This window comes from Aegilops tauschii, chromosome 5, assembly GCF_002575655.3.
Source record: "Aegilops tauschii subsp. strangulata cultivar AL8/78 chromosome 5, Aet v6.0, whole genome shotgun sequence".
NCBI classification, from domain to species: domain Eukaryota; kingdom Viridiplantae; phylum Streptophyta; class Magnoliopsida; order Poales; family Poaceae; genus Aegilops; species Aegilops tauschii.
In genome coordinates, this window is record NC_053039.3 from 110,776,564 (window position 1) to 110,788,211 (window position 11,648).

The 11,648-nt window shown below is 45.2% G+C and overlaps 1 long non-coding RNA gene across 4 annotated transcripts; it reads right to left on the reverse strand.

The window, feature by feature from the left end:
* Positions 1-5,215: 5,215 nt before the first annotated feature.
* LOC109765789 (uncharacterized) lies at positions 5,216-8,854 on the reverse strand. Of its 4 annotated transcripts, none has more exons than XR_006663707.2 (3): positions 8,359-8,854; positions 5,876-7,924; positions 5,216-5,756 (listed from the first exon to the last, which is right to left on the reverse strand). It is a non-coding gene; the product is annotated as an uncharacterized lncRNA (long non-coding RNA). The 4 variants fall into 4 exon arrangements; XR_002233476.4 differs by having other exon boundaries at positions 5,216-7,413; positions 7,657-7,924; positions 8,359-8,851; XR_002233475.4 differs by having other exon boundaries at positions 5,216-7,353; positions 7,657-7,924; positions 8,359-8,847.
* Positions 8,855-11,648: the final 2,794 nt, after the last annotated feature.

Below are 11,648 nucleotides of genomic sequence, written 5' to 3' on the forward strand. Positions count from 1 at the left end.
AGAGAAGCCACCAGTGAAACCTACGGCCCCCGGGTCTCTTCTTTATTATATTTGCCTTTGCAATCTATTTCTATTTCTTTTATTTTCAGATCTATTAAACCAAAAATACAAAAATACCTTGCTGCACTTTATTTGCGATCTATTTATCCAATCTATTACAACTTTACCCCGTCCTTTTGCCAATTTCTGGCGCCGTTACCCGAAAGGGATTGACAACCCCTTTAACACGTTGGGTTGCGAGTATTTGTTATTTATGTGCAGGTGTTGTTTACATAGTGTTGCTTGGTTCTCCTACTGGTTCGATAACCTTGGTCTCATCACTGAGGGAAATACGTAACGTTGTCGTGCTGCATCATCCCTTCCTCTTTGGGGAAATACCGACGTAGTTCTAACAGACATCAGCGCCCCCCTAGGGTGCGCCCTCCACCCTTGTCACCGCCTCGTGGCTCTTCGGACTTGAACTCCAAGTCTCCTAGGTGTCTTCTGGTCCAAGAAAAATCATCGTGAAGTTTTATTCCGTTTGGACTCCGTTTAGTATTTCTTTTCTGCGAAGCTCAAAAACAAGGAAAAATAGAAACTGGCACTGGGCTCTAGGTTAATAGGTTAATCCCAAAAATAATATAAAATAACATATTAATGCATATAAAACATCCAAAACAGATAATATAATAGCATGGAACAATCAAAAATTATAGATACGTTGGAGACGTATCAAGCATCCCCAAGCTTAATTCCTGCTCGTCCTCGAGTAGGTAAATGATAAAAACAAATTTTTTGATGTGGAATGCTACCTAACATATTTATCCAGGTAATTTTCTTTATTGTGGCATGAATGTTCAGATCCATAAGATTCAAAACAAAAGTTTAATATTGACATAAAAACTATAATACTTCAAGCATACTAACAAGGCAATCATGTCTTCTCAAAATAACATGGACAAATAAAGCTATCCCTACAAAATCATATAGTGTGGCTATGCTCCATCTTCATCACACAAAATATTAAAATCATGCACAACCCCGTTGACAAGCCAAGCAATTGTTTCATACTTTTGATGTTCTCAAACCTTTTCAACTTTCACGCAATACATGAGCGTGAGCCATGGACATAGCACTATAGGTCGAATCGAATATGGTGGTTGTGGACAAGACAAAAAGAAGGAGATAGTCTCACATAATCTAGGCGTATCAACGGGCTATGGAGATGCCCATAAATAGATATCAGTGTGAGTGAGTAGAGATTGCCATGCAACAGATGCACTAGAGCTATAAGTGTATGAAAGCTGAAAAAGAAACTAAGTGGGTGTGCATCCAACTTGCTTGCTCATGAAGACCTAGGGCAATTTGAGGAAGACCATTGTTGGAATATACAAGCCAAGTTCTATAATGAAAATTTCCCATTAGTATATGAAAGTGACAACATAGGAGACTCTCTATCATGAAGATCATGGTGCTACTTTGAAGCACAAGTGTGGAAAAAGGATAGTAACATTGCCCCTTCTCTCTTTTCTCTCATTTTTTTGTTTGGCTTCGTTGGCCTCTTTCTTTTTGTTGGCTTCTTTCGCCTCTTTTATTTTTTCCTCACATGGGACAATGCTCTAATAATGATGATCATCACACTTTTGTTTACTTACAACTCAAGAATTACAACTCGATACTTAGAATAAAATATGACTCTATATGAATGCCTCCGGCGGTGTACCGGGATGTGCAACGACTCTAGAGTGACATGTATAAAAAATTATGAATGGTGGCTTTGCCACAAATAGTATGTCAACTACATGATCATGCAAAGCAATATGACAATGACGAAGTGTGTCATAATAAACGGAGCGGTGGAAAGTTGCATGGCAATATATCTCGGAATGGCTATGGAAATGCCATAATAGGTAGGTATGGTGGATATTTGAGGAAGGTATATGGTGGGTGTATGGTACCGGCGAAAGTTGTGTCGCACTAGAGAGGCTAGCAATGGTGGAAGGGTGAGAGTTCGTATAATCTATGGACTCAACATTAGTCATAAGACCATCGCTCGTCCCCGACCGCCACTCAAAAGGAAGACAATCAATAAATACATCATGCTCTAACTTTGTTACATAACGGTTCACCATACGTGCATCTACGGGAATGTGACAGCCTGGATTTTGCCTTCTCTCTTTTTCCGGACTTGCCTTCTCTCTTTTTCCGGACTTCGTTTTCACCGTGGTTTTGCCCTGATTGGATTTGGGTTTTTGAATCATTTCAAATGGACTTGTCACTTGGGCATATCCTTGACTTTCACCCAAGTGACCTATCTACCTTATTCTTCCAACAAATTCCCAAAATTATCAAATGAATATTTTTCCTAAAAGAAAAATACTCATTTTCCTCTCTGCTCACTTCAGAAACTTGTGTTCCAAAGCAACCTCAATTTTTCTTCCTCGGAAAAATATAAGATAAATCATGAATATTCTTAGAACCTTGGCAAAAATATTGCATCACTTTTTGTAATATTTTTGCTGTAGAAAACCTTTTCACTTCTAGACCAGAAATGCACTTTGTACAGCAAGTGCATTTTTCCTTGAGCTTTTGGCCTTGAGCTTTCTTGAGCTTAAGCACCGTCCTAAGAAACCCTAAACCCCAGGAGATGAGCCCTAATGGCCTTCTAGAACGTGGCCAAACTTGGCGACCAAGTTTCTGGAAAGAAACTTGCCAGCTTAGTTGAGTCCAATCTGGTCGGCCTGGGTATGAGCCATCACTTCCTCTAGACTTAACACTGCACGGTCGAGTGTGTAGACAAGGTTTGGCCGCTCCTGGGCATCGTTTTGACCATGCCAGCTTGGTGACCGCACGAGGACACGGCGCTTGGCAATGTCTCGACGCGCTCTGGTTGGCGCCTTGCCCTCTGTTTCGCGCGTGCTCGTTCCAGCGCTCGTCGCCGACTGCCGAACCGCGCCACAAGCCCCGACCCATCACCCTTGACCGCTCCCTGGCGCTCGCCGACGCCGGAGCCGCCGCAGCAAGAACGGGCGCATCGCGGCCAAAATGCCACAGTGCGCGTGTGCGCTTGTCCACTTCCCCAACCACCTCATGTGCTCGTCCGCGAGCGTGGGCAAGCCCTTGCGTTGACGCTGAGCATTTGCCCCCTCGCGTTGGAGCTTCTCGTCGCCGTTCGCCGCGTGTCCAGAGAGCTCCGGCAGCGACACGCCCCCCCCCCCCTTTGCTCCGGCTATATATAGCGCTCCCCACCTCGTTTTCGAGCCAAGCACCACTCCACCCAACCTCCACGAACACGTAGAGGAGAAGAAGCTCGGTCAGGCAGGCCTCTGGCCGTCGCCCCGACCCGAGGACTCCGGCGATCCCCGTAGGTCAGCCACCGCTCTGCAGGGCCTCTCGAGCTCAAGCAGCTGCTTGGGCGGAGCCTTGGTGGTCTGTTGGTGCTGCCTGGAGCCCGCTGAGCCCTCGGAGCCGCCTCTAGCCCCCGTCTTCAACCTCTCCGGTGAAACCCGTCCGCCACCATAGCTTGCGAGCTCAACTGCGAGCAGCTCTGTCCACCTCTCGCCAAGCCACGGGTACGGGTAGGTGCGCCTCGAGCCCCGCTTCAATCCTATCCCTCTAGCCTAGCCCCAAACCCCCTCGTCGCCGGCGAAAGCTCCGGTGAAGCCCCGCCTCTCTCTGATCTCGCGCACCCCCTCTCTCTCCTAATGCGCGGGACCCACCTTTCGGTCTCACCACTCGCGCCCGAAGCGGTAAGAGTGGAGACGTATTTCTGTTTTACGCCTTCGACGTCACCCCCCTGGTTTCTGTTTAATTCAAATTTAATTCAGAAAATTGACTAAACTTTGACCAGCCACCATTTCTAAACCATAAGTCCAAATGAATTGATTCTTTTTGCATTGTCTTTGTTACAGAAAGCTCTAGCAGGACACCAAAGGGTGGATTTTTCTCTACTGTCTAGAATTTCTGCTGATTTTCAGAATGTGTTTTGACAAATATTTTTGTGGTTTTAAATTATTTTCAGAGGGAGAAGCTTGTCTTGAATTAAACCAAGAGGAGTGTGATCCTCCACTACACTAAGGCAAGCCGCACTAGCATTTGGATGGTGTTATTTCCATATCTATGATTTTCTACTTGAATATGAGTTCTTATTTGCATTTAAAATTTGATAAATAATTTTGGTAAATTGCTAGTTACTTTATTCTGCTACATGTGCTTGTTTTAGTTACTGGTTGAATGCATGAACTTGTTTGGTTAAGTAGAGTAAGATTTGCACTATGCATATTGCTATGGAAATTATTGGTAGTAATTTTTACTAAGTGATATTTTCATTTAAATAAAGAACTAATAAAAATATTGCTTGATGATAAAAATGAGTTATAACCAGAGAGTTTTGATCTTTAGTATTGCAAGATGATTATGTGGTCAAGTTTGATCCATGAATATGAGTTGTTTGCTTTGCATGACGAGTAGTTGCATGAGAAATGTTTATATCATGTTATTGATAAAAAGTTTTTATCAACGTTAAACTGGATTAAGTTCAACTTGAATATGATGTTGATCACATCATGGTGCCACTGAATCGGGTTTTAATTCAGTGCGACCACATTTACCTTATGGGAAGGTCTTGATTGGGTCCTTTGTTGTGGTTCTCACTGGTGCCTCCCGCGAGGGAAGGTTATGGGCGTGCATACCCTGGCCCGGTAGGCAGACATAACCTTGTGTGCTCGTTTTTATTTTTATGGTACCTTGTCCCCGTTTGGGACCGTTTTGCCATGACGGTGGCCGTTGGTGTCTTTGGTAGACACAGGGCCACCCAAGACCTAGCCCTGAGGGGGAGTTGGTTGGAGTGGCCGGGGAGAGTGCATGACAAAGGGAGGGTTTCGTCGGAATGCTTTGGTCCACCCGAATGGGAATGCGAGGCCAGGTATTCCGTAGTGTGGGTAAAGTGCGCTACCTCTGCAGAATGTATTTAATCTATCGATAGCCGCGTCCTCGGTTATGGGCATAACTCGAAAGTAAGTCACACCATGGATCAACTTTTATAATAAATCTTGCAAACTAAGTAATTGCTGTGATGCATGGTTTCGAGTTGAATCATGAGCTCTTGAGATGCTCATGAGTGAGTGGTTTCAGGTGTGACCCCGGTATGGTCACCGTTTGGGTACGAGGTAACCGTCTGGTAAGCGAGTCCGTGTGACTCGATGCTCGTTTTTGTTTGCATTGCATCCGTAGTATCTTGCAGTAAATTAACCTGATTAATCATCATGATATTGTCTGTCATCGTGCTTATGTTTGTTGTGAGCTTGCAAGTACATTCAACTAGATCATTGATGGCGCGTGTTGTTGTGCCCGTCTGTTTGTAGAGTAATGTAGAATGTTACCAAAAGCACCTCAAAATAATAATGATATATATAATGGAAAAAAGTAAGTGGCATGACTTATAGAATCTTATCACTTGTTAGGCATAAATCATGAAAGCCATATATTGTAAATTTGTAGCACATTGCTATTCTCCTAAGCTTCTTATTTAGGACCAACATTCAACTTAAGAGCATGTTCATGAGGATATATATGAACAAAGCCTGAGATACCACATACATGATCATGCAAGATTGACTTGAGAATTTCAATTTTGTTGAGCTTCTAGCCACAAGAATGCTTCTTCATAATGTTGTATGTATGTAGAAATGATCAACTTGGGATGGATATGAGCAAAGTCCTTGATACATAAGCATACATGATCTGGGTGTTCTCAGAACTTTGCCTCCGTTATCACACTTTTCACAAGAACAACAAAAAGAACCAAAAAGGTTTAGACCAATTACACAACTCAGGAGCTCAACCCTCACATATTTCATTCATTCTAGTTATATTATTAAAAAAACAAAGCACTCACTTATTGTTTCCGAGCAGGCACACTGCAACAACAAAATAACTCTGTCGTTTTTTCTCCTGAAAGACAGGCTATTCTGATGTTAAGTTCCCCTAAGAAATATGGGCTTTGTCCTTACCTACGAAAAAGTGAGATCTTTGGCCTACTAAGAAGAGAGAATTAACACAGCAAATCTCACTAACTGGATAACAGATGGTACACAGTTATAAAAAAAAGGATCAAGTCGCTTGGAAGAAAATGTGGTACACAGTTATTGAAGAATAGTAATACCTAATGGTAGCTGCAGGGACCAAAAACATAAGTCCATTGAGCACCTCCATAGGACAAACAGATTGTCTCACAAACTGCAGTTTGAAAGCCCCACATATTGTCCCTTTGCTATGATATAATCGGTACAATATTGTCACACAAGGATTGTTGCTACTATAGTGTAGGAAAACTACTGACAAGCAAAGTACAAAGTTAAATAGTAGCACAAAATAGCAAAATGCTATATAGGGCATATAGAGGAAGAAAAAACCATTATACTATTGTTTGTCGCAGATCAAGTCTGAATGAAATGGGGGATCAAACGATAATAAACTTCTAGGCATCTTAGCTCCCACTCTCTCTATATATATATTACTCAAACTAAAACTGACAATCGCCAAAGGAAATATCCATTGGCTAGCTCCCAGAATGAGTTAATTTAAAACTACATGCGAATTTTCTTACCAAATTAAAATGCATGACAAAAAACAGAAGCATATCATAAATTAGACTGTCTATTTTATGCAAGCGGGTGACAACTACTCAGTTCTTGCAAATTTTAAGCAAATTGACGAACTACCTTTTCCCCAAATTAGAAGGAATGCAGTTCTCAGTTCTCACCATGACTATAATTTGGATTGCAGGTTGCGAACTTACATTATTTGCATATGTATCATAGTGTTAGTCACTGGTAATGGAGGAGGCCAGAAGTGGAGGAACACACAATGGCATAAGTAGTGTCTGTAGAATTAAGAAATTCAAACTGGTGGAGTTTAATGCAGTGAGGTGAAATAAGCAAAACTAATTGCTAATAGAAATGTTGAATTAAACAATAAACTTAGAATTGGTATTGTGGTAAGTTACGATTACCAAATACAACCCTACAAAAATGGACCATGCTACCTTACTTTGAGAAGTGTGCATACAAATCCAATGTAATTGGGGTAGTGCTAATAAATAATTAAACCAAAATCATGTTTCTACAAAAGCTAAGGAATTTTTCTGATGTAAATACATACTTTGTCGTGCCTGGAGATTCCCTGTACCAGGAAAATAAAAATTGTTGTTCCATTTGCCTTCGATAGTTTAAGCAATCCAGAATCTCGCTCCAGCAGAAGGTTCGCTACATCATGGCGGCCTCTAATCGCCGCAGTTATCAGAGGAGTCACATTTTGATTGGCCAAACATTTTCCCAAGGGAGCGATCATGGTCCAGGAGTACCTTCACAATATCTACAAGCAGTGTCAGATGTCCATCTTTCTTGCTCATTAGCTTGTGTAGGCAATGGCACACTGCAGTTATCATACAGATCAGGTAAATTTCAGCACTGCAAAACTAATATAATTGGATCCATGGAGATTGATCAAAGACCCAAAAAACCATGGCAATCAATTAATTTAGAAATCCATAAACCCCTTTCTTCATGTGAACTATGAGATTCCAGTCTAGACACAAGGTCCAAAGCTCCACTGTTCCCATGTAAAAATATGACCAATCAGAAGTGGTTTAGTATTGAAGTGTTTGTCAGTTCTCACCTCCGTGGCCTTCCTTTGAAGTGACATGCAGAGCATCGAATCCTGATTTGTTCTTCCTCGCAAGGGTCTCCTTGTCAGAGTGCTTGAGCAACTCGACGACGATATTGATGAACTTTTCTCAGCGATGATGAGTAGCATGGTCTCCCACCTCGTTGGGCTCGTTCGTTGACCATGACAACGCAGATCTTCTCCTCGCTGTCGAACTCCTCCCTGGTGCCGGTCATCTGTGCGTCAATTTTGGCGATGATCTGGTGAAGGGAGTGAAGGTCTGCACATTGCGCGGTGAGAACATGGTAAGGCTTAGTTTTACATACCATTTGGGTAATAAGATTTAATTCGACGGCAATAGTCAAAACTGTATATACATAGCCAGTAGCATCAACCGTATAAATCATGGACGCAGATGCTTGGATAATAAGATGACATGTGTGAGAACATGGAAGCTAACGTGGCCAGCAGACATTGGAAATTGAGCTTTAGGATTCGAATACCTCAACTGAGATCTAAGTGCAACTGCAGAAAAAATTGCAGAGCCCGAACCCGATGGTATGGATTTTTTTTTGCAAATCGGCCTTAGTCCTTAGGATTTCCCAAACAAATACACCAGAACTAACGCCCTGTGGCGGATTGGAAGGAAAAAATAGAATCAATTAGAAGGGATATAACCATGGCCGCCTCCACCGGCTAGGGTTCCGCATGTACCTCTCGCGTCACTCGCCAGCTGCAGTATTGAGTTCGGTTCACACCCTTGTTCGTTCCCACCAGGGACGTCGCCGCTTTAGTTCATCCTCCATGAGGAAGGAAAGAAAGGATGTGAAGGTCTGGCCACCGCATCTCTTTCCTGACCTGATCTGCATCGATGGGAGGGGTGGTTTCCCGTCGTCCCCGCTCACTTTGCCTTTGTTGGTCCGGACCTCCAGGTTCGGCGGCGTGGATGGGGGATGCGAAGACGTCGGCATGGGTGGGGGATGCGGGGCGACATCACTGGGCGGCGGCGTGGGCGCTGATGCGATTGGGGGGCGACGCCGGGCAGGGCAGTGTGGATGAAACCATGGGAACAACGGCACTGGGCGGCGGCGTGAGTGGGGGCTCTAGGGCAAGGGCACTGGGAGGCAGCGGTGCTGCTTGTAGCGCGCCGATGACAGGGATGGTGAGTGCGGCGGCTGAGAAGAACGCACTGGGAATGGACGCACACCATCGCTCCTCTGGAATCCCTCGTCAGCTGAAATGGGCTGCCCGACGGCCCAATTAACCACAGGCCTTCCTTTTGGCCTCGGGAGCAGCTGCCCAAAGAACAGTTGGGCTAGTTGTGGGAGATGGCTTTCCACACGAGATCCAACGGCTAGAAACATTCAGATCGTGAAAATGGACGGCCAGGAATGTGAATCGCTGAGAGAGCTCGCTTTAGGCTCAGTTTTACTGTTCTTAATGTACTGACATGGGGTGTTATGCCAGCTTTCAGGCAAGTCGGTTCGCATCGGAGCGCATCTCATGTCTAGGCCGTGTCCACGTTGGTGTCCCTGTGCTATGGAGTTCCACTTCGTCGTTCTTCCGTTGCCGCGTAGTTCGTGTGATCGAGGCCCCAGCCATGTTCATTAAATAATGTACATACTGTCCAACAGCACCGCTTGGCCTCGTATCTCGATGTAATATCAGACCTATGTACTCCGCTAGCATCAATAAAGCGGTTGTTTCTCTACCATGTTGTTGTGTATTGCCAGAAGACTCGATCTCTGGGCTGGCAATGCAGGGTAAACCGGTTGCTCTGAGCCAGGGTGCCACAACGATTGGTATCAGAGCCGCGCTGATTGTAGGGCACGCTAGGCCCATAATGCGTTAGAAAAACGGTAGCTAGTTTCGTTTGAGTGCCCGTAGCCATAGAAATTGGTTGTTGCATTGCATGCATGTTTATTTGTTGTTATTACTAACCGTATGGTTTGTGAGTGTAGATGGCACCAGTACCGATCTTGTACCATCCTGAGCCAGCTCCGTACACATCGCCGTACCTACTTTAGAACGTTTGGCGACGACTCTATCCAGAGGGTGCTGATCCAGAGTATCGGGTGTATCGCGAGCATCTGGCTGGTGCATTGTATGAGTATTATGCTGAGGTCACTCTACACCACAGTTCTCCATCCGACGCTTGCACTCGTTCGACTAAGGGTGGTCTTGCTTCTACGCCATCTCAGGCGGTTCAGTTTGCTGCTATCGAGGCTCTTGTAGACTTGCGCTACAACGAGGTTCGCATGCACACCCACCCTGGTCTTTTCTACTACCCATCTCTGCACGAGAATGGGCGTATCCGTTTTCCTTTGATTAATCCGGCGTGCGATCGTCCCACTAGCCACCTTTCTCGCTACATCACTCTTAGTTATCTCCTTAACTACGAGTTAGCTCGGGAGCTTACACGCGCTCGTGCAGCTCTCGCGGCTGCTCGTATGAGGAACCCTCTGCCAACTGTCATCTATACCTCTGCTCCAGTTCCTTCAGCCTTTGTTCCACCGGCGACCTCGCAGGGTACCGTTAACCCTCTGACGGTGAACCCTCGTAGTGCTCCTGCTGCATGGTATTCTCTTGTCACTACTCTTGCCGCTCCTATGCTTAGATCCCATCCCCCGCCTGCCCCTGAGGGAGAGCCCTCGAGGCAGCGCCAGCGTGTCCCTCTTCCCCCGGAGATCTCTACTATCAGTTCAGGATCTGGGTCCGGCTCAGGAGACGAGCCTGCAGCAGCGCCGACCGAGCAGTAGACCGTTAGAGTACCGTTGTAATCATGAGCATGATGTATGGTTGTGATCGCACTTGTCATGATGCGTAGTTTCATGTACGAGGGTAGTAGACCCGCTGTGATGTTTACTTTCATGTTGGGACAATGTATAATTATGTTGGAACCTTTTTATTCGCCTTGGTTTTCATTCGCTCTTTTCTTCCGGGATTTGTCATTGGCTTTTCCCCCCATTTTGGAATTTTCTCATCATGGTTGCTATGTATTGGGAAAACGAAAAATAGGATGACACATGGAGGCAACAGCAGTCAAGCTGGTGAGGATGTCCCTATCCGTCGCTCCGCAAGACAGGCAGGACATTCCCCTGAGCGATACCAGCCACCTCCGCCTCCACCGCCACAACCGCCTTCCACCGAGCAAATCATGCGAATGTTTGAAGAAAGAAGGAGCAACGATCTGCTGGAAATACTGAAAAGTGTACAAGTTATGGTTGGGCAGAATGGAAACCAGAATGGCCATCACTCTAAGCTGTCAGTTTTCAGCGAACGAAGCCTCCCAGTTTCAGCCATGCTACTGATCCTTTGGACGCCGACGGCTGGCTAAGGACTATTGAGAGGAAACTGGAGATTGCTCGCACAGAAGAAGGAGACAAGGTTCCCTTCGCAACGCATTATCTCGAAGGAGCTGCCGCTATATGGTGGGATAATGCCAAAGCAATATGGCCTGCAGACGAGGAAATTACTTGGGAAAAATTCAAGGATCATTTCCGCAAGTATCGTATTCCCATCGGAGTCATGAAGATCAAGCAACGCGAATTTCTCGCTCTCACTCAAGGCAGCATGACCGTCAGCGAGTATTTGAATAAATCAACCATCTGGCCCGCTATTGTATCCACGATGTGGCCACAGAAGAGCAGAAGATCGACCGATTCCTTGGAGGCCTGAATCAGCATCTCAGGTGCACTCTCAGCATGTTTGATTTCCCAGACTTCCTGACTCTGGTGAACAAGGCCCTCATCGCCGAAAGGGAACACAAGCTCCACATGACAACAAACCAGCTGTTAATGACCACAAGCGCAAATTCGAGCCGAAGAAGGATATGCAACTAGTGCAAAAGGCTCATACTTGGCAACAGACTCAGGTGGAGTACAAACCCAACTGGCAGCAGAATGTCAACAAGACTACTTCACAAGTCAAGAATATCGTGACCAGCCCGATGCTCGATGATTGTCAGCGCAACAATTAGTGCTTCAGCTGTGGCCAAACCAGAC